Raw genomic sequence first — 21317 nt, 5'->3', positions numbered from 1 at the left:
CGCACAACTTGAAAGACGTGCACAAAGAAAAGAAAAGAAAGTACACAGGACTTGCTCAGGAAATGAAGCTGTAATGGCACCTTGATAAAATAAGCAAAGAGCCAATAATCATTTCATCAACAGGCGTGGTACCCAAAACCCTTAATACGACCCTGGAGAAAATAAAATTAGAAGATAAGCTTCTACCTGTTCAAAAGGCAGTAATTCTATCAACAACATCCATTGTTCGTTAGTTTTTAGACATTGACATGTAATTTACAGATTATTAAGAATTTACCTATGTATATTTAGTATAAATAGCTTTATATGTCTTGTTGTATACAACCGATGTATAATGTATAGCCCAAGGTGGAGCTCAAGGAAGAGATAAAATAAATAAAATAAAATAAAATAAAATAAAATAAAACAAAATAAATAAAAATAAAATAAAATAAAATAAACCAAAATAAAATGGAATAAAACAAACCAAAATGAAAAATAAACAAAATTATAAAAATAACATAAAATTTAATTAAATAAAATAAAATAAAAAAAAAAAAAATAAATTAAAATAAAATAAATCAAAAAGTAACATAAAAAAAAATCAAATAAAAAAAAACAGCAAAATATAATAAAATAAAACAAAACAAAAATAAAGAAGGTAATATAAATAACATAAAATAAAATAAAATAAAATAAAATAAAATGAAATAAAATAAAATTAAATTAAACAATATAATATAAAACGAAATAAAATAAAATGAAATAAAATAGAAGAAATCAAAAATAAACTAAGTAAAAAAATGAGGTCAAATTAAATTAAATAAAAAAACATAATAAAATAAAATAAAAAGGAAAAAATAACAGAAAGTTAAAAAAAAAAAAACAAAAATGCAACAAAATAAAGTCAAATTAAATATAACAAAATATCATAAAATATTATAAAATTAAATTAAATTACAAAAATTAAAAAAAAAATAAAACAAAATAATATAAAATAACATAAAGTAAAACAAAATGTAATAAAATTAAATTAAATTAAACAAAATTAAAAAATTAAGTAAAATAAAATTATATATTTTAGAATAAAATAAATTAAAATAAAATAAAATTACATTAAATTAAATTAAATAAAAATAAACAAATTAAAAAAAACATACAACTAAATTAAATTAATTAAAGAAAAATTAAATAAAACAAAACAAAATAAAATAACAAAACAAAATAAAAAATAAACAAAGTAAAAAAATAATAAAATAAAAAATACCATAAAATTAAATAATATATAAGATAAAAAGTAAATAAAAATAAAATAATATAATATAAAATAAAATACATGCCGAAACCCGGGATTGAACCGGGGACCTTTAGATCTTCAATCTAACGCTCTCCCAACTGAGCTATTTCGGGTTATAAAATAACTACTGCTCATTTCGCAATAGTCTGTGGTTTCCTTGTGCTAAGTGCTAGAAATGCATTCATCAAGCATCATACTAATCGCTACTTACTAGGACAACAACAAAACACCTTAATAAACTAATATTTTCAAGTGATAACATATCGCATACTTAGATCCAAACGGCTATCAATTGAAAAAATTTTGCTCGGAGAACTCGAAAATACTCTACAATACAATTTTTATGACTAAAATTTGATTGTAACGACCTTTTTACTTTGACTTTATCAAACTGTGATTTTTGCCGGCTCAAGGTCCAATGTAATAAAACACTTTCTTAAATATTTCCCAATATATTTCAATCTCCTTCGGAGATCGTCTTCAGGGGCTATAACAATAACAAACAAATATTCACATATAAAACTGAATACAATTGGGATACAATTTTTCCATACATACATACATTAATTATCTTGTCCAATAGACGACACTTGTTAATTCGCCATGCAGTTCAGAACTAATTTTTTTTTTTGTTCTTTTGTGAGTCAAGTAAGTGTCTATAAATATGTGAGCAATTTTCTGTGTCCGTTTTGTAATTTAGTCTCTTGCTTGGTGATGTATTTGCTATGTGTAGCATTTCTAACGTAAACCTTTTGCTATAATTTGTCTCCTGCTCTAGTATGCTCACCGCTTTAAAATCTGGTTGGCGTCCGTTCTCTGTACAGTGGGCCGCAAGTGCTGTTTTATGAATGTTGCCAGATGATCTACATTTAATATCCGATCTGTGTCCTGCTATTCTTGTTTTTAATTTGTTCTTTGTTGTACCCACATATTCTTTTTCACAGTTATTATTTTCATTTCCCGCACATGTAATCTTATATATTACATTATGTTTGTCTGAATTTGTTATTTTGCTTTTCATGTTATTAAAAAATATGTTTGTTGTGTACGATGGTTTGTGTGCAATTCTTATATTCTCTTTGTCATAGATGTCTGAGCCCTGCAATCTTTCTGAAAAACCTGGTATATATACTACAGATCTATATTTTGTAGTCGTGTTCTCTCTGTTCTTCCGGCATTTATCTTTCGGGTATTCTTTTATTAACCTCTGTATTGCGTTAGGAGGGAAGTCATTCATCTTTAGTATGTATGTTATTCGTTTTTTTATTCTCGGAGTGAAAAACCGTGTCAATCGTATCTAATACTCGTCTAATGAAGTTTTTTGCCGTGTTTATAATCATACCCCTTGGGTGTTTTGATTTAAAATTTATTATTCTTTCTGATGATGTGGGCTTTTGATACCAGTCAAGTGTTATTTTATTGCCTATTTTACATACTAATGTGTCTAGAAACGGCAGTCTACTAGCCGACTCCAGCTCCATCGTAAACTTTATGTCCCTGTGGAATGAGTTTAGTACCTCCAAGGTTTGTTCCAGCTCGTCAAGTAAAACGCAAAACAAAAACGTTGAATACAAATTATCCAACATAAAGTTTATAAATTTGCCCCGAAATTATTTAATGGCATTTAAAAAATTTCACATTATTATGGTGCGTGGGTAGCATAACAACTCCGGTCAACTCAACCAAGCAAGACATCTTGCCACAAAACTATGCATCAAAAAAACGGTGCCGACACCAAAAACACGCGTCCCTGGCACGAACGAGAACGAGGCGGTTAACCTGTTGCTATGGTAAAACAGTGAAAGTTAATAAACGATAATAATAAAGAGCTATAAAAACTTGAAAAAAAAACAACAAAACGGTCAATAAGGTATAAAATGTTTAATGATTTGTCTCTAACAAAAACACACATTAGCCTAAATAAGCGAGTAATTAATTTAAATCTTTGTTTTTCATTTGATTTAGATGCCGCCATCAATAAATTCAATTGACAAGGTGGACAGGTTACATAAATAAGGAAGGCGGCTTAGTTTATACACGCCCATTTACAGTCAATGAACCAAAACAAAAGCGGTTAATAGAACTTATTTTTCGAATGAAAATTGAATTCTAAATCAATATTTTTTGGTTTTGTGTTTTTCTGTTACTAAATCTTTTCTGATATGCTAATTACGCTACTCACCAAAATAAAATGTGATATAATAAAAACTCACTGTTGAGTAGCACAAATAGCTATAACATTGAGTCAAAAAAGATGAAGGAAACACTGCGTTAAATCAAATGTTCAAAATATTCTAGATATCAAAGAGCTGACACTCCTTATTCTCTGACCGCCGATCTGGGATCAGGAAAACACGACCTCTTTCAGGTAGTCAGTTAATAAAGGCTAAACATCGACCTTCCTGCATCCACCCGCCCTTGCTTACCTGTAAACACAAATTCGAGCTTAACTGCATTGAATTGGAATCGCGATATAGGCACATGCACTCATTGAGTGTGACTAGTACTATCTGGTTCAGCATCAGTGCCCCCAAATGTAGAAAGTATTACTACAGCGAATCGCTAGTTTCGAACTTGATCAGTACTATCGCATTAGAAGACTTCTTTATTTTGCCCCCTCGCAGTGCTTTCAACTGACACTTTTCACAATGCAAAGTCCTACGAAATGGCAATTGGTCACTTTCTGGACCCTTTTTAACGCGTCCTTCGGATGTGGTTCAGAAATAGTTTCTGGCGTTGATTAATCAATTTTAATGCATGCAGCTCAGATATAAGAGCTTTTTGTACAACTGTGACTACCAACAGAGATGAAATAGTATGAAATGTTTCGGGCTCTTCTTTTGTCGTAGTCCGCCCTGGGCCTGAACCCGGCATCGCATTTCACACAAATTTTTCTTTGACTACCCGACAGACCAAAACATGCTCTACGTAAAAACTATGGTGCTTCCGAGTTATGAACCACTAAGCAGGAGTGCAATAGCAGTGCTTTAATCAGGAAATGGAACTGAACGATTTGGCCTTAATCATACATAAATTGGGATGGGGCAGCCACTGTAACCTAATCAAACCGAATTTCACAGCTAATTACCTAAGCTTCTGCAATAAGTTGACTGAAACTACACCAATTTTTGTTTTACAGAGCTTGGACCGTCAGAAATCTCTTAAATTCGGGACATAAAATGGAGCCGGTTTTATATTGTTCTGTAATGTAATGCCATTCTCTATTATTGTGCTGCCATCGCGGGCTGTCGAGCGAAGTCGAGCCGTGGTGGCTTGGTGGCGTGATTCGCCTACCACACCGAAGGTCCTGGGTTCAAGTCCCGTGCAAAGCAAAATCAGAGTTTTGCAAAAACATTGTTTAAATTAGGAAAAGGGCTTTCTTAGAGTAGTAGCCCCTCGGCAGTGGTTTGGCAAACACTCCCAGTGCATTTCTGTTTTAAAAAGCTTTTCGTAAAAGATGTAGGTCCTATGCCGTCAATTTGTAGGGATAATCAAAAGGAGCATGGCGCAAATTAGAAGACCAGCTCGGATTTGATCTCCTTGGAGGTAAGTCGCCCCAAGTTTTTTTTGTTTAATTATAGATAGCGAGTGGGAAACACTTCCATTAAGAAATCTATAACTTTTCGATGATTCATTTAATTTTTCACCGTCGGTATTTAATGTTTTCAAGTTTAATGAGCTCAAGGCTGGTTATTAAGGTTCCTGATATTGACTTCAGGCCGAAATCGGAATATCTATAAATAAATTAATTACAATACAAAACCAAAATAATAGCCGGCCTTCGCTTAATCTCTCCCAGTCTAATTGGTACGTCTACGGAGCAAGCTTCAAAGGATACGCCCTTTTTAGATAGTTCATCCGCTTTTGCATTCCCATCTATTCCCATATGCCCTGGGACCCAATATATATGTATGCTTCTCCTATCCCGATTCTCTCCACAGACTTGTTACACTCTAACACGCATTTAGATGCTGTCCTATGCGAAATTATTGCTTTAGTTGCTGCTTGAGTGTCAATATAAAAGATAACACGATTGCAGCTTAGGCTATTATCCTCCAGGGTTTCTAATGCTTTGGTTACGGCTACTATTTCCGCTTGGAAAACGCTACAGTAATCCGGCAGCCTGTGGCATCTGTTTATTTCCGGATCAGCACAGTATACCACAAACCCTACTCGTTCCACTACTGTGGAACCATATGTGTACACATGTATCGCTTAGTCCGCCCCTTAACACCCTTACTTCAACTGTCCAACCATATTGTGGCCTTAAGATGGCCCTCGAAGCGCAGATAGAGAATAAGGTAATATGTTCGTCTTGTGATTGATGACGTTATACTACTATGGCCGTATTGTCGGCGCTAAAGCTGCCAGAGGCACCGAGCCTGGTTGCAGTTGTTAACGTTATGTTCTTTGCTACTAGGTCTACAGGTGGGATGTGCAAAATAGCATAGAGTGCAGCCGTCGGGGTTTTTTCAGGGCTCCCGTAATGCTAAGCATTAATAGTCTGCATACCCCTCAAATTTTTTGAGGTAGGTTGTTTTTTGTGTGGCTTTCCACCAAACAAGAACTCCATAGTATAGAATAGGGCTTACATGATGATTTCTAGATATTTTGTGCAACGTTTCTCCTGTAGGGTCACCCCTCCTAACTTAGGCCTGATCCATACTACATCATTATAAATATAAATTTATGTCACGTTGTTTTTCCGTGATGAACTCCTAATCTAATAAACCGATTTCAATCAAATTTGCCCGACGTGTGCCGTTTGATCCAACTTGAAAGATAGGATAGCGTTCCTGTGAATTTTCTTTCCGGGAAGTGGACCAGGGATCGATCTATTTCAGCACTGAAATATGGAATTTGCCTGAAATATGGCACAAAGGTAGCCTTTGCCTAGATTAGTATTTACGACACTTTTTTTCGGGAAGAGGACTAGGACCCATCTTTTCGAACAAATTCTGTTCTTGATTCGATTTACCTGAAATTGGGCTTACAGGTAGCCTTTTGGCTAGGTTAGTATTTATTGGGCAATGAAGCAGGGACCGACTGGGACTGGGGTTTGGACTGGGACTAGGAGTGGTACTGAGACTGGGACTGGGACTGGGACTTGAAGTGGGACTGCGCAAGGTAAAAAGGGATTGAAAGGAACAAGAAAAAGAGAGAAGAGAAAACAGAGAAGGATAAGGAGATAGAGTTAAACGAAGATTGAGAGATATGGATTGATGTAGTGCAAACGAATTAAGAGAAAAGACGGAGATGGAGAAAGATACGCAGAAAAAGAGAAAGGCAGAGGGAAAAGTGAATAGAAAGATAAGAAAAAGGGTGAGAAAGGGGATCGCAGAGTAAGAGGTAAAAACTGCTTAAAATTTATGAAGATAGACAAAAGCTAGGGCAGAGCAATATCTGCCGGGTCTAACTTAGATCGTACAATTCTTTTTACTTCCTTTATATTAGGTCGGTTGCATGTTTGTCCGCTTTTCATACAAATCTTGCAATCGATTTTTAAGTAACTTCTCATTCAGCTACATACGTAAAACTTTACACATAGGACATAGGTTAGAACACCGTGACAATGCAACAAAAGGAAAAAATCCGTTAGATGGCGCACGGATCGAAATAATTAGATAAGAATTTGAAAATTTTTAAATCAGCCTTTAAGTAACTTCTCGATGAGCTAGAGACTTGGAATTTCAAATTTAATTCAGAGGTCGATGACAGGCAATGACACGAAACAAAAAGATTCGCTAGGGGGCGCACGGGATCAGATATTTAGAAATAAGAATAAAATAAAAGTTTTAAGCACTTCCTTCATGTAAATTGGCAAAAATCAGCGAAAATGTCTCCTTTTATAAAAAGGTATATTCTTGCTAAACTTTGATTTTTAAATTTTGACATAGAAATTGCAAAAATATTTTAACGAATTTACTTGCAAATCCTCTTATTTGCAACCCTCTGCTAAGTTCGAATCACTAAACTGTTGAATAAATAACTCCAATATTTAATAATGCAAAATGGCCTTTTTTAAAGTCTTCACAATAACATTCAAACTTTGCAACGAATAGCTTGCTTAATAACCAAACTGCTTGATAGCTCAAATGAAACTGAAACCTCTACATTTACTGCCTTTCATACTCTCTGATTTCCTCGTTCGCATCTTCCAAGCGCTTCCATTTCCAGAATCTACTAGTTGGCAATCAGCTCTCAAATTTCTCAGCTGTAACTACAATTGCACGATTTTATAGCTTCTTTCATTGCATTCTTTCAGGAGTATCTCAGATATATGCATGTGGTTGTGCCTTGCTTCTCAGCTGCGTGTACCTACATATAAAAATAAAATAAATGTAAGGCGCGATAACCTCCGAAGAGATCTAAGGCCGAGCTTCTCTTTCAATTTGCGTCGTGCTCCTCTTGATTTTTCCCTACAAATTGGCCGGACGGGACCTACATGTTTTATGCCGACTCCGAACGGCATCTGCAAGGCAGATGAGTTTTCACTGAGAGCTTTTCATGGCAGAAATACAATCGGCGCGCTTGCCAGACACTGCCGAGGGGCGACCCCGCTTAGAAAAATTTTCTTCTAATTGAAAAATCTTATTTCTAAAATTTTGATGTTGCTTTGCCCGGGAGTTGAACCCAGGGCATACGGTGTGATAGGCGGAGCACGCTACCATCACACCACGGATGACCTACATATGTGTGGACATAATGATTGATTCGTTTATGTAGATACAAGTGACTGTCTGCTTTATTGTTGTTGTGACTTCATTTACTCAGTATCAGACTAGGGATGTGAGTATCACTTAGTGTCACTCATATTCGTCACAATATTTATGAGAAGTAAAAATATAAAAGTGGAGCACACATTACTTGGATTGGAAAGCTAGTAGCAAAGGAGATATTATTAGTCAATCAATTGCGCTCCACCTTTATATTTTTACTTCTCATAAATATTTTTGCAATTTCTATGTCAAAATTTAAAAATCAAAGCTTAGCAAGAATATGTGTTTATATAAGGAGAAATTTTTCGCTTTTTTGCTATGTACTTTTTTTTACTACTTTTGTTTAAACATAATTTTGGTTTAACGGCTTTTTTTATTACAACTAATCTACTTCTATACAACATTCGTTTACTATTCATTTATTTATTTATTTCAATAAATTTTTATTGTTTATGATTTTATGATTTCGTACATATTTTATGTCTTTATGAAGTCTGCGTTTTCCGCTATTTATGTTGAGTTAACTTACTGTGACTTTGGCCGAAGGTGAGAAGTCACGTTTGGCTTATGACTAGCGTTACACCTACGCATGACGTTGTGCAACGTGCAGCTTGCAGCGTGCCACATTCGCTAAAATTACCCAATGTCTCTGCGCATGTGCACAAAATTTAGAATCGCTTTGGTTTTTATTATTAACTGTACTCTCAGATAGTGGGTTGTGTGTAACCTGAAATGCATAAATAAATACGCTACAATACGACCAATTTTATTATTTATTATTTCAATGTGGCGGAATATTAAGTGTGACTGTGAAATAAAGAAAATAAAAATGATAAGCAGAGGAAGAAGCGCATCTGTTGCATACAAAATTGCATTGATTGCAAATTATTGTTTTTTTGTGAATGTTGCGCAAAATTTTGCATGGTTGTGAAGAAATGCTGTGCACGACTACGATTAAATCTTAAATCAGCTCTAGACCGTAGCATCTGCAAACGCCGAGGTTATTGTTGTAGTTTGAAAGTAATCTAGAATGGGAGTTTTGTAAAGTAGATCTAAACAGTGGAACTTACTTACTTACTTAATTGGCGCTTAACCGTCTAAACGGTTATGGCCGTCCAACAAGGCGCGCCAGTCGCTCCTTCGCTCCGCCAACCGGCGCCAATTGGTTACACCAAGGGAGTTTAAATCGTTTTCCACCTGGTCCTTCCAACGGAGTGGGGGCCGCCCTCTACCTCTGCTTCCATAGGCGGGTTCCGATAGAAACACTTTCTTGGCCGGAGCATCATCTTTCATTCGCATAACATGGCCTAGCCAGCGCAGCCGCTGCGTTTTAATTCGCTGAACTATGTTGATGTCTGCGTATAGCTCGTTCAGCTCATCATTAAATCTTCTTCGGTACTCGCCATCGCCAACGCGTAGAGGTCCATAAATCTTTCGAAGAACTTTTCTCTCGAACACTCCCAAAGCCGCTTCATCTGCTGTTGTCATGGTCCATGCTTCTGCCCCATATAGCAGGACGGGTACGATAAGTGACTTGTAGAGTATGATTTTCGTTCGCCGAGAGAGGACTTTACTTTTCAATTGCCTACCTAGTCCAAAGTAGCATTTATTGGCAAGATTGATTCTTCGCTGGATTTCAGTGCTGATGTTGTTGCTAGTGTTGATGCTGGTTCCCAAATAAACGAAGTCTTTTACTATTTCGAAATTAGGGCTGCCAACAGTAGCGTGGTTGCCAAGGCGCATATGCGCTGACTCTTTGCTCGATGACAGCAGGTACTTCGTTTTGTCCTCATTCACCATCAAACCCATCTTTACCGCTTTTTTTTCCAGCTTGGAGTAAGCAGAACTAACAGCGCGGGTGTTTAGGCCAATGATATCAATGTCATCAGCATATGCCAGTAATTGCACGCTTTTATAGTACAGTGGAACTACGCAGACCTATATCATGATAAGAATTGGCAGTAGGCAGTGCTTTCCAACATCTTCGAAAAGGGTTTCAACAAGTCCAACTAATTCCACACTACACACAGAGAAAAACTATTGTAAAATTAACTTAAAATCGCGTATACCACAGCTTAAACTTAGGTATAATTAACCTACTAAGTTTTTTCATCATCTTAATAAATAATAACTAAATTTGGTAATAAATTCCCTAAGCTTTGTTTCCATTGTCGAGCATAAATTGTGTAAGTACTTTGATAGGATGTACAAGTTTCTTGGGCCCCATACAAAACTCTCTAACTAAGTCAACTTTTTTCGATTTACAGTTGATTTTCTCTGTGTGTATTCTTAAGTATCATGCTTTAGTAGTTCTTTTAGGATGGTAGTAATATTAGCAGTCACTAAGAAAATGTAGGTCAGAAGGAAAATCTGAGAAGTTAGAATATTATTGCGAATTTTAGGTAATCTTAATTATTTTGCACCTTCTGTTAATGTTCGTATCGCTGAACTGTCGATTAAAATACTCAAATATTCAGTATAGCAAAATGTAATTTTTTCACAATTCTACCGTAGTAATATATCACAATTAAATTACTTGCGGACTTTTTTTAACGTGTTCAAAATCAAAACTGATTCATTATTCCTCAGCTTGCGCTGCCTTTATACTCTCAATTATCTCGTTCACCTATATCTCCTAGGGTCTAGACTTTTAACGAATAGCCTTCTCGAACACTTGCTTATTTATTTTTCGATATGTATCTCATAGTTGGTCATTTAGCTAAATACATGTGTATACGCTAGTAAAGTCATCTCGCTCTTAGCTGGTGACTACATGTATGTGAAATATTCTTCTCGCTTGGACTTTGCTGTTTACATGTGCGTGAGGCTGCTCGCTTTCGTTTACATGCATAGTGACGCATCGAAATGCTAATATTCGATACAACATCAATTAAGTAATGATGCATAGTTGTTTCCTCCTCTCATTCGAGTGGTACTTTGAGTCGCAGCGGAAAGTAGAGTAGTGTCGGTGGGACCAATCCAACATACTCGGCTCAAGGTCTGTAGGGCCTGTAACTAGCGGAATACACTTTCAATAAAAAAATGCTAATGCCTCGTAACAAATCAATTTTTACCTTTGACGACCAAGAATACGTTCTAATGGCCATGATTTCAGGGCGCGTGTTTGCAACGCCCCGAGTCTTATTAGGTAAGCCTGGTTGATGGAGTGTTGGACGCAAAGGCTATTATGCCTTTCCGATGGAAAGGGCAGAAAATGATAGCAATCGTACCTTTTGACGTCTGCTATAATAGGGTACCTGATAAAAGAAGTTGTGATTGTAAAAACCCAGCACTGCCTTTCATACATATATACGGCGACGGAGGTGACGAACGATGCGACTAAGGAGTCCTTCAAAAGACATACGGAAGGAAGTTATATTAAGACTGAATGGGTTGTGTAGTGCAAGCCCCTCAAATCGGTTTCCAGAATATTTCATAGCTTACCCAATTGTCAACCCTACCTATCCGTCGCGAATCTTATTTATCTAGCTGGCGACCTCAAGCTCCTTATTGAAGGAGGGGGTTGGATGACCTAGAACATTCAATATGGTCACATCAAGTCGTTCTCCAGATGGTCGGGCTATTTTCCAGAACATATAGGACACATCTCCGGCAAAGGAGAATAAGGAGGAAGCTAACTACAGTAGGAATTTAGTGGCGCCCAGAAATAGCCATGCCAAAAGGAGAAAGTTGGTTAACTTTAAAATTTTTTATCAGCTTGTTATCTGTAGAGCCATATTCCAGCATAGAAAGATCCAACAAGCTGATCGTGTGGCATCAACTTCCTTCTGTGAGGCGAGGAAGGTGGGTATAGTGTTGCAAGAAAAGTTTTCATCGAGAATAAGCTCACTAAACATAGTCACAACGAAATCAACACTCGGCTCTAGCATATTCTCTCTGTCAGCTAAATACGTCCTGACGATGGATCCAAACAGTGGAAACGTGTTTTTAATAACATGTATGTTTTTACTTTATGGAGCTTGAATATTGGCAGATAGCAATAACGCATAATAATTCTGCTCGAAAATTTCGCAACCACAAACAACAATACCTAATGATGAAACTTACGTTGTACCGCCAAAGTATAACGTAAAAGTTATTTGTAGGGGCTCGGCAAGAAAATCTTCGGGATTGTAGCATCTCCGTACAATATGGCTTTGTGAACGTAGCCTATGGGTCTTGATTAGTTGAACAATGTAAGTTTCTGCTTATAGCTCATCGTTAAGGCTTCTTCGATATTCTCCCTACCCATAGGAGCCTTGCACAGAGTATGATTGGAAGCATTTTAATGTTCTTGGGAAGGTTGTATAATTCGAAGTTAAGAACTTAAGTGCGTAGGTTTATATTGATGCTATTGGTATCATTGACCTTACTCTGCCATATCTAATCTGGATAAACAGTATAAAAATAAAGTGAAAGAACGAGGGCAAAAAATACTGCTCTCATCAGGAGATATATCACCGTTTAGAGATACAAATTGTCAAGGACTTGATTTAGTATCTTTTTTGCCAACAAGTTCTACTTGATGTATAATTGAGATGTAAATTCCCAACAGAAGCTCGCCCTAAATCTCTTTTCACCAAGTATATTTTTTTTAACTCCCAGTTTGGACAAGAAGGACTATTCTCTATGGGTCTTTAACATAACCGACTGATGTATGACAGAGGCATGTATGCAGTGAAAAACTAATTTTTCCTAAAGATTTTGGTGCTACACATTTTATTGTACCGGCAACCCTGAAAATAACTCACAAACTCTCCGAAGTCACAAAATATGAACACAATGTGCGCACAATTAAGTAAGTGCAATAACAAAATATTTAACAAGCAAATGAAAAGCGTCTAAGACAACATACATTGCATAAATAATTAAATAAGGGAAATCTGTTGAACGCCCATCGTCGCATGTCGTAGGCTACTACTACATATACAAACATCCGCATCCTCCATACTACAATTCTGCGTAATACTACATTTTATATCGAATATCAGACCACAATAATTTTGATTGTCATAATCCCACTTTCCACTGATCTCCAAGAAGACCCTACGCGCACTCTCGCCGATTTGCTTGCTGATTTTGCACATTATTGCATGCGCCTCAATATGTATTTGTTTACATATTATGTTTAAAAAAAAATCAACCTAAAATTGTGCACTTTTGTTTATTTTCATAACTCAACTGCAAACCACATGCGTCTGCTGCTGCTGCACTGTAGTGGTTAGCAAATCCCACACGCTCATGAGGAGCAAAAGACGCAATGTACGAAATTAGATTTTTCGTCCTCCCTTCCCTCTTTTTTGCTCGTTCTGCTTGAATTTTGTACTATAATCTTCTATGATTATCTCTTACTTTGCGAAAGCGTACGACTGCAATATTACTTTAGCTGTTCAATGTGATTTGCCTGCAACGATAAAAAGTTGCTCCATAAATCTCACTTTACTCGCGAAGCCCACCAACACTGAATGTGTAGTCACATTGTTGGTATAATTGTTTGGTGCATATACGAGTATTCCTTTTCTTATGGTGATGCTTTTAATGTTTGGCAGTGGTTTGAGTGGTTTCCTTCTGGCGGCAAGGCAACATAGCGGCGCACCGGAAAATATATGTCCCATAGTTATGCATAGTAGGTTTGAAATACTAGAGTTGTGGTGAAAAAATATATCCTTATGTTGTTAGCGGTAAAGACACTCCAGAAGGTTTTTGGGATGTTTATGGTCCTTTGCCGGACATATATACCATAACTTCCGGTAACAAGAACCATTAAGGCTCAAGCCGGACAATCTCAGTAATGATTTAATATGAACACATTGAGCCTTGAGGCCATTGCCTGCCTTTCCCCCCCCCCCCCCCCTTCCCTCACCCACCGTAGTTCCAGGATTCGCCACGAATAGGTGAGGTTGACTATGGTAGCACGAATAGCGAACTTGGCTCGCTTATATATTTCCGTTCCGGGTAGGTAAGGCGTCGTGTTAGTGTCTAGTCTTAATTATTTTTTCTGAACACCAGTTCTCGAATACCCTTGATTTTGATGAAGTATCGGAAATATAAATAACTTCAATAAGCATTATATCCTAACATGTATTATTAAACTTTCCATGGAAAAGAAAATGGTATATTAACTTTCGCACGAATCTCAAAATTGTAAGTCCTTAAAGGTGAAGAGATAGATGCACCAATAAGTGTACAGAATTGATCAGAATGACGATCTGAGTTGATTTAGCCATGACCGTCTGTCTGACCGTCCGCCTGTTCGTCTTTTCGTTTGAACGCAACCTAGTCCCTCAATTTTTGAGATACCTTGATGAAATTTCATTAGCGGGTATATTTTGGTGTCGGAATATATAGCATATATCCCCATACAACCCAGCTCAATTCAATAAAGGTATGAAGTCTTCGGCATAGCCGAAAACAGTCCCGTCCTTACTTGTTTTTATTAATTTTTACCAGAAAATCATAAAAATTAATATGCAAACAACCCCCCCATGGGAGACTAACAATTGATTGAAAACTCAACTGGAAAGTGCTTATCGAGGAGCGGGTAAGGAAAGACCGCACGGGTTTTTATTCATAACTCAAGTTTTTTATTCATAGTTCAAGTCGGCAGCTTTATACCATATATTAAAGCTGCTCCCGATAGACATGCATCTACTATATACGTCGGCACAAACCGCACTGAAACTTAGTGATACTCAGACAGGGCCCAGCAACAGCGTTATTACTATGGTTTAGTTCGACCTTTTAACGACATACAGATCTACACCGACCGCTCAAAGATGGGCACGGGTGTTAGGGCTGATATCTTTTCATATTGTCATTCAAACTGCCATCATACTGTGCTGTGTTTCAAACATAAGTATTTGTGATTTCTGGAGCCTGCACATCAGTACAGATCCAGAATATTACTGACAAACAAGCAGCAAAAATACGCTAGATGCACCCTACACTAGTTTAAAGCTTGTAGGGACACGCAAGCTCCATAAACCAACACTCTATTCATTATCTGGATTTCGTGTCATAGGAGAATCGAAGTAAAAGAAAGAGATGATGGCTGGATGGCACGTAGGAGCGCATGGAAATGAGGAATAATTGACGTCGAAGTAGGCATACCCCCAGGGGCAGCCAAGGAGGAAAACTCAGCAAAAGTGAAAGATCACTAACTACACTTCATAAGCTACATGTCCAGACCACAATAAAAGAGGGACTGAGTAGGTCTATAGCCAACACCTTTGGAATTCAGGCAAGCATGCGGAAAAGTTGGGTATTCCGTATAATAACTACTGCAAAGGTTTAAAATACTTAACTACCAAAGAGACTAATGAGAACCTTCAGTGTAAATGCCCGGATCTAGCTAGAATATGTCTGAGATCTGTCTGAAGCCCATTTCTGAAAAATCTAGGTAGATTACGAATAAAAGCCCAAAGGCTTCACTGGCTAGGTCATGTTATGCGAATGGACGAACACTGTGTGACAGTTGCTATCGGCGGGTTACAGATGTGTCATCAATTTTATGTCGAAGTTTTTTCAGTAATTTTTTTTCATAATACACGTCAATACAATATTTGTAACACTTTAATGAGAAACTGGTAACATTTCGATATGAAATCATTAACTTTTTGATAACATATCGATAACATTTAGTCAACATTTTTTTACTTAATTTATAATAACTTTATGATAGCAAATCGATATATATTTCATAAAAAGTCAATAGCTTTTCGATAAAAAAAATCTTTGGCTCGATAGTAAATCGATAATTTTTCTATATAAAACCGTTAACTTGACATAGCGAATTATACAACGTTATGAAAACGCTAAAACAAGAACAATTTAGGTAGTTTAACACGAGCGTTGTGAGAACGTCCTTGTGTAAAAGTCGTGACCGTAGTTTTTGAGGATTTTAGCTTCGTTTATTTTTACTATTCTTCAGTTAAGTTTATACCATTTCGTGTTGTGCTGCTATTAAAGTTGTACGCTTTCTGTGAGCTGCATCTTCCTGGGCACATAATTTTTCGATAACAAATCTATTTCTATTACAGAATATCGCTCAGAGGACACACGGAGCGCTGCCGATTGTTGGCGGATTGCCAACTATTTTTTAAGCTTATTCATTCTGTATTCTTCTAGACTTTGCTGTGTTACAGCTTTATTTGCATTTCACTTCTCTTGTTGTCTTCAGTGCGGTTATTTTTTGCAAAGTCCTCAACCTCATCTTAGTTGTTCTGTCCGTACTAAATAACACCTAAGAGGCTCGTGGATACGGGGCGTCGTAAAACGTTGTGTTAAAGCAACTTTCCAGTCCAAAACTATTCACCACAACACACTGCATTTATGAACTTTTTCATAGTCCGTATTTTCATGTTGCAATCAGCAGCGATGCCCGAACTTACAATCAACTGCGCACATTTAATAACACATGCGTAGCCAATCCAATTGTGGCAGTCAACATTAGTATGCAACAAACAGCCAAAATTGTGGGATTTTACGAGTAACGAGCATTTGATTTTTCGTTTTTTTTTTTCTTGTTTTTTTTTTTTTTTTCATTAAAAATGTGTGCGATTGCTGCGATCGCATTGCTGATCGTGGCATTTTGTGGCTCACATTTACGCATGTTGCAGCAACATTTTTTTACACACGACACAAATGTTTATACGCTGAGTTATGTGTTGCCTATGGAAAGTAATCGCGAACGTCTGCGATTGAAGTTTTCTCATTTCATTAGCTTTTTTTCTTGTTGGTGTTCTTTTTCCATTGCAAACAATATATTTTTTGAACTCCAGCGAGTATGTTAATTTTCACTTAGCCTATAGGCAATTTGTCAATGGACACCATTGGCAGTTTTTTCGCAGCCAAGCAAAGCATTTAAGACCCAAACAATTTTTTACATCTTTTCCTTTTATATTTTGTTCCTTTGCAAGCGCTTAAGGCTTTTTCTTTGGATTGCAATTGCATTGATTTATTGATTTGCTTGACGATGCAGCAACGAAAGAAGATCACTCAATGTGGTTGGATGGTGAAAATTGGCATACCAACATATACCGCAACAAGATCTACAACAACAACAACAAATATAACAACAGTGGTTGGATATTGGCAATGCAAATGAGTGCAGGCATTACTTCCCAGGCTTTGCTGACTTATTGAGCTCTAGTTTTTCAAGCCGCGTACTTAAAGTGGTTTTGTGGTCGAATTTATTGTAGTTCGTGGAACACCTTTTGGCATTTAGAGTTCAAGATTAGCGCTCAATAACATACTTCGTAGTACATACACAAGCTAGTAACTTTTCTTAATTTGCATATGCACATACATAAGTTGCACATATATTAAGTTGTATAAAATTTAAGCTGTTTGCAAAATTTTTTTCGTTGGCCACCACACATGTACTACATAAGCCTTTTTCCTTTTTTCTGACAGCTTTCGAATTACAGATCCAGATTCGTGTTTCTGTCAAGTCAGCTTATGTGACTTCCGATAAATCTGCGATTGTAATTTTACGCTGAACGCTGATTTACTGCTAATGCTTGTATTTAGGTACAAGTATTTAAAAGCAGCTGGTATCCGTATTAATTTACAGTAAATACTTCGAGTACGAGATCGAGTAGCAATCGGCTTTTGCTGTTACAGAAATTAATTGCTATGCCGCTTGGACACCAAAGATCCGAGCTCAAGTCGCGCACTGGGCGCCATTTTGAAGCACATTTATCCTGGAACCAATTGCTCCTTATTTTGTATGCCTAGTCGGTACTCCGTTCGAGCCATTTGGAGCTGACAATGAACCTGCTGATACCTTTTACAGAGCACTTAGCTACTTCCTTAACTTCTGGCAGCATATAACTACCCATAGTTAGAAACTTAGTATGTGCTAGAGTGCTGTTAAATGGGATCCCCATGCTCCCAGTATGTAGGCCATATGGTCAGTGTCCCATTGTTGTGGCAGTGATCATAAAAATTAGGTCCTTTTTTCTCTTGCTATTGTAATTCGGTCAGGTGTACTTGGTTATCTTGCATGTGTCCGAGCAGTACGAGTTGGAGACAGCCAACTCCTTAAATCTGCTGTGTATATTTCTTTTAATTGATCTGAGTGCACGATGCATCTGGACTACCTCCACAGCTTCCTGAAGTGTCCCTGCCCTTGCAAGTTCGTATGCCTTCCCGTTGCCCTTGATGTTCCTGTCGTTAGGTACCCATGCAATGGTTATGTTTATGAAGTTAGCTGCGGCTTGAAGCGACCTCTTGCAGTAGCTGACGGCCTTGGCCGAAGTGATAGGTAGTTAAGCGCCATGAACGCTGCTTGGCTATCTGAGTAAATGCACACCTTGCGACCAAATACATCTTAAAGTGTGGGTCAAACTCATTTGCAAAGTACACAAGTTAATTCATTTGAACTTGACACTGTGCTCACTTCATAGTTTTCTCTAAGGTTTACGTTTAAAAATTTCACCATACATATGTATGTGATATCCCCAGTTCGCCTTTTCTTTTTTATTTTATTATTCAGCTTGTACCGAATTCGTATCCGTATTCGTGATGGCAAAGCGAATTCAATCAAAATCGCCGAGCAGAAAAATGTCAAGTCAAAAGAAAATTTTCATTGCCTTCGATTAGTTGACATATCAATCATAATCAACTGATGGGATAACGGCACCTGGTGCTGAATTCACCATGGCTTGTAACTAAGTACTTTAACAGGTGTACGGCACTCAATGCATTGTGAATTTAACAACACACATGACAAACAAATTCTTAGCCGAATAAAGGAAGGGCAGGTGATTTACGGCTCACACAATGACACTTCTTGCAGCTACGGCACTGAATTGCCGTTCGTTCATAACAATGCTGTGCGTGGAGTAGACAATGTTAGAACTTAGCTCTTAAATATTTCATAAATTGGTGAATTAGTTTTTAGTTTAAGTAGCCATATTTGTAGAGGCAAATGAAAGAATTTGTTTAAAAAAAGTTGCAGCACAATACGTTCAGTAGTGTCGGAGTTACTTCTTTCGACTTTGATTTATAATATGTACAGATACCACCTTCTCTACTTCAGTGGAAAGTAAGCACTGAGTAAATTTTGCGAATGTTCTCCAGCTACGGGCTATGGGTCTATATGACAATAAAATCGAAATCCGAGCCTAAGACCTCGTGGAAATTTTATCAGCAGATAAAAATTATAGGTTGTTTATTTACAAAAGCATCTCATGCCAGTGTTCTCTCATTCTTTTGAGTTTTTCGCCAATATAAGACAAAACGTTCCCAGTGTTTCCCGTTTTTAAAAATACGACTGTAATCATTTTATAATTAACAATTTTTTTTTTCAATGATTTGACTTAGATACTAATTGAGTGTTTTTATTACTTTCATTTCAGGTATGTAATTCATCAAATAATTTTTTATAATAAACACAGTAAGTAGCATAATATCTATTAGAAGAAGAAGAAATGATAATCGTATTTAGAAGGAATAAAAAATAATAACAATAGAGGACGAGATGACGTCAAAACTTATATGTTAAGTTCATTTATTGTGAAATCTACGGTTACAGTTACAGCTGTGGTTAAAGTTACTGTTAACCTTATGGTTACGTTCACGATTACAGGTTAGTTTACTATCATAGGTTCGGTTATGATAACGTTTACGAAAACGAAATAAGTTATGGTTACGATTATTGTAAAACTTACAATTATAAATACGGTTACTATTACAGTGATGTTAACGATTACAGTTAGGACTACGATTATAGTTATAATTACGATTAAAGTTACGATAACGATTATAGCCAAGATAACTATTATAGTTACGCTTACGATTACAGTTACAGATACGATTATTGTTACGGCTTCGATTATAATTGCGGTTATGATAACAGTTACAGTTACGATTACAGTTACGAATACGATTACAGTTACGACTACTGTTACCGTTGCTGTTACGACTTCTGTTAAGTTGAAATTATGGTTTCTGTTAACAGCTACGATTACAGTAACTGCTGGTTAGGGTTGTGACTTCATTAAAAATATAATGAAATACATGTTTATTTCTTTTTGGAGACGTTTGTATTAAGGTGCACACTTAATACTTAATGAATACTTAGTACTCACGACATTTTTTTGTAAAATAATCGCCTAAGCCAAAGGGAGTTAACACAATTAAACTTCGACCGTTCCCGAGTAGATGATTGATACGTCAAAGAAGCCACTGACTGTGACGCTGGTTGATTGTAGCAATCCTTTCGGACAAATGTCAACTGAAAGGTGGAGATCTGCAAAAATGAAGTTTATCAGCTTGATTCTCAAGATGTTTCGGGGAGAACTAAATAAAGCATTCCAATCTTTGATTCGACAGGGTGCTACAATGGTGTAGAACTGATAGCGTGCGACAAAGTATTGAGCTTCCGGTAACTAGAGGCAGTTGTGGCAGTGCAGATTACCACTATACCAAAAGTCAAAGTACGGATAACATGCATAAAGAAGCCGGAAGATACGCTGCACCAGGACCCGAATATAACGACACTGGATTGGAAAACAATCAACGTATCGTGGCCTAGGCATGGAGGATATAACTACGTTTTCCCAATAAACAAGCAGTTGTAGGCTTTGTTGTACAGGCAACTTCGGAAAATTTTTTGTGTTACAGACATAACTTTTCTGCGACAAAGGCAAAAGAAGTCCAAGGATAACACGCCGAAAGTGGGCGAGGTTGGAAGGGTACTCGAAAGCTAACAGGGGGGAAAGAGGGGACGTCGTCCACACGAGGAAGATGCTAGAGAGGGAAAACAGCCAAATTCTGTTGCGAGTCGCACAGACAAACTTCCAAAACAGAGAAACCACGAGGACAAAAATTGTAACATCTCGAGAGTCTTAAGCAAAAAAGGCAAAAGGAGGGCGTAGACAGGCCCACGAAGATGTTGGAGGGGGAGTAGCAACCCAATGGTGATGTGTGTCTCACAGATAAACCTCAAACACAGTCGTCCAGCCAACTCCTCCAAACCCTTGAAGAAGGTTCGTTCGACATGACACTGATCCAAGAGTCATCATGGAAAAACGAGGTTATAGGTTCAGCGTGCGCGAACTCGGCATTTAATATGCCCAATTGTATTGTAAGAACTACACATATGTTTGCTGCCTAATCACACTACTGAGGACCTCACAGTGCTGGCTGTCGAGCGAAAAAATAGCTACACATTAATTTTTACAACCTGCTATATAGTCCATGCTGGGCAGGTACCACCAGGGGAGTGCAAGAGTATAGTGGAAGAGGAGGTGCGGTTGTTCATAGGATTTCTTAAATACTTACATTTTATTTAATCTTCCTGCATTATTTAAATC

General features: G+C 37.0%; 1 protein-coding gene and 1 non-coding gene across 2 annotated transcripts in view; one reads left to right on the top strand and one right to left on the bottom strand.

The window, feature by feature from the left end:
* The window catches only part of LOC137248770 (uncharacterized), a 415244-nt gene that overhangs the window by 269190 nt on the left and 124737 nt on the right, over positions 1–21317 (top strand). The window lies entirely within an intron of this gene.
* On the bottom strand, positions 1317–1389 carry TRNAF-GAA (transfer RNA phenylalanine (anticodon GAA)). The gene has a single exon. It is a non-coding gene; the product is annotated as a tRNA-Phe (tRNA).

Source organism: Eurosta solidaginis, chromosome 4, assembly GCF_040869045.1.
Source record: "Eurosta solidaginis isolate ZX-2024a chromosome 4, ASM4086904v1, whole genome shotgun sequence".
In the NCBI taxonomy this organism is placed as follows: domain Eukaryota; kingdom Metazoa; phylum Arthropoda; class Insecta; order Diptera; family Tephritidae; genus Eurosta; species Eurosta solidaginis.
Note: the sequence above shows the minus strand (reverse complement) of the source record. Positions and strands in the feature narration are given on the sequence as shown.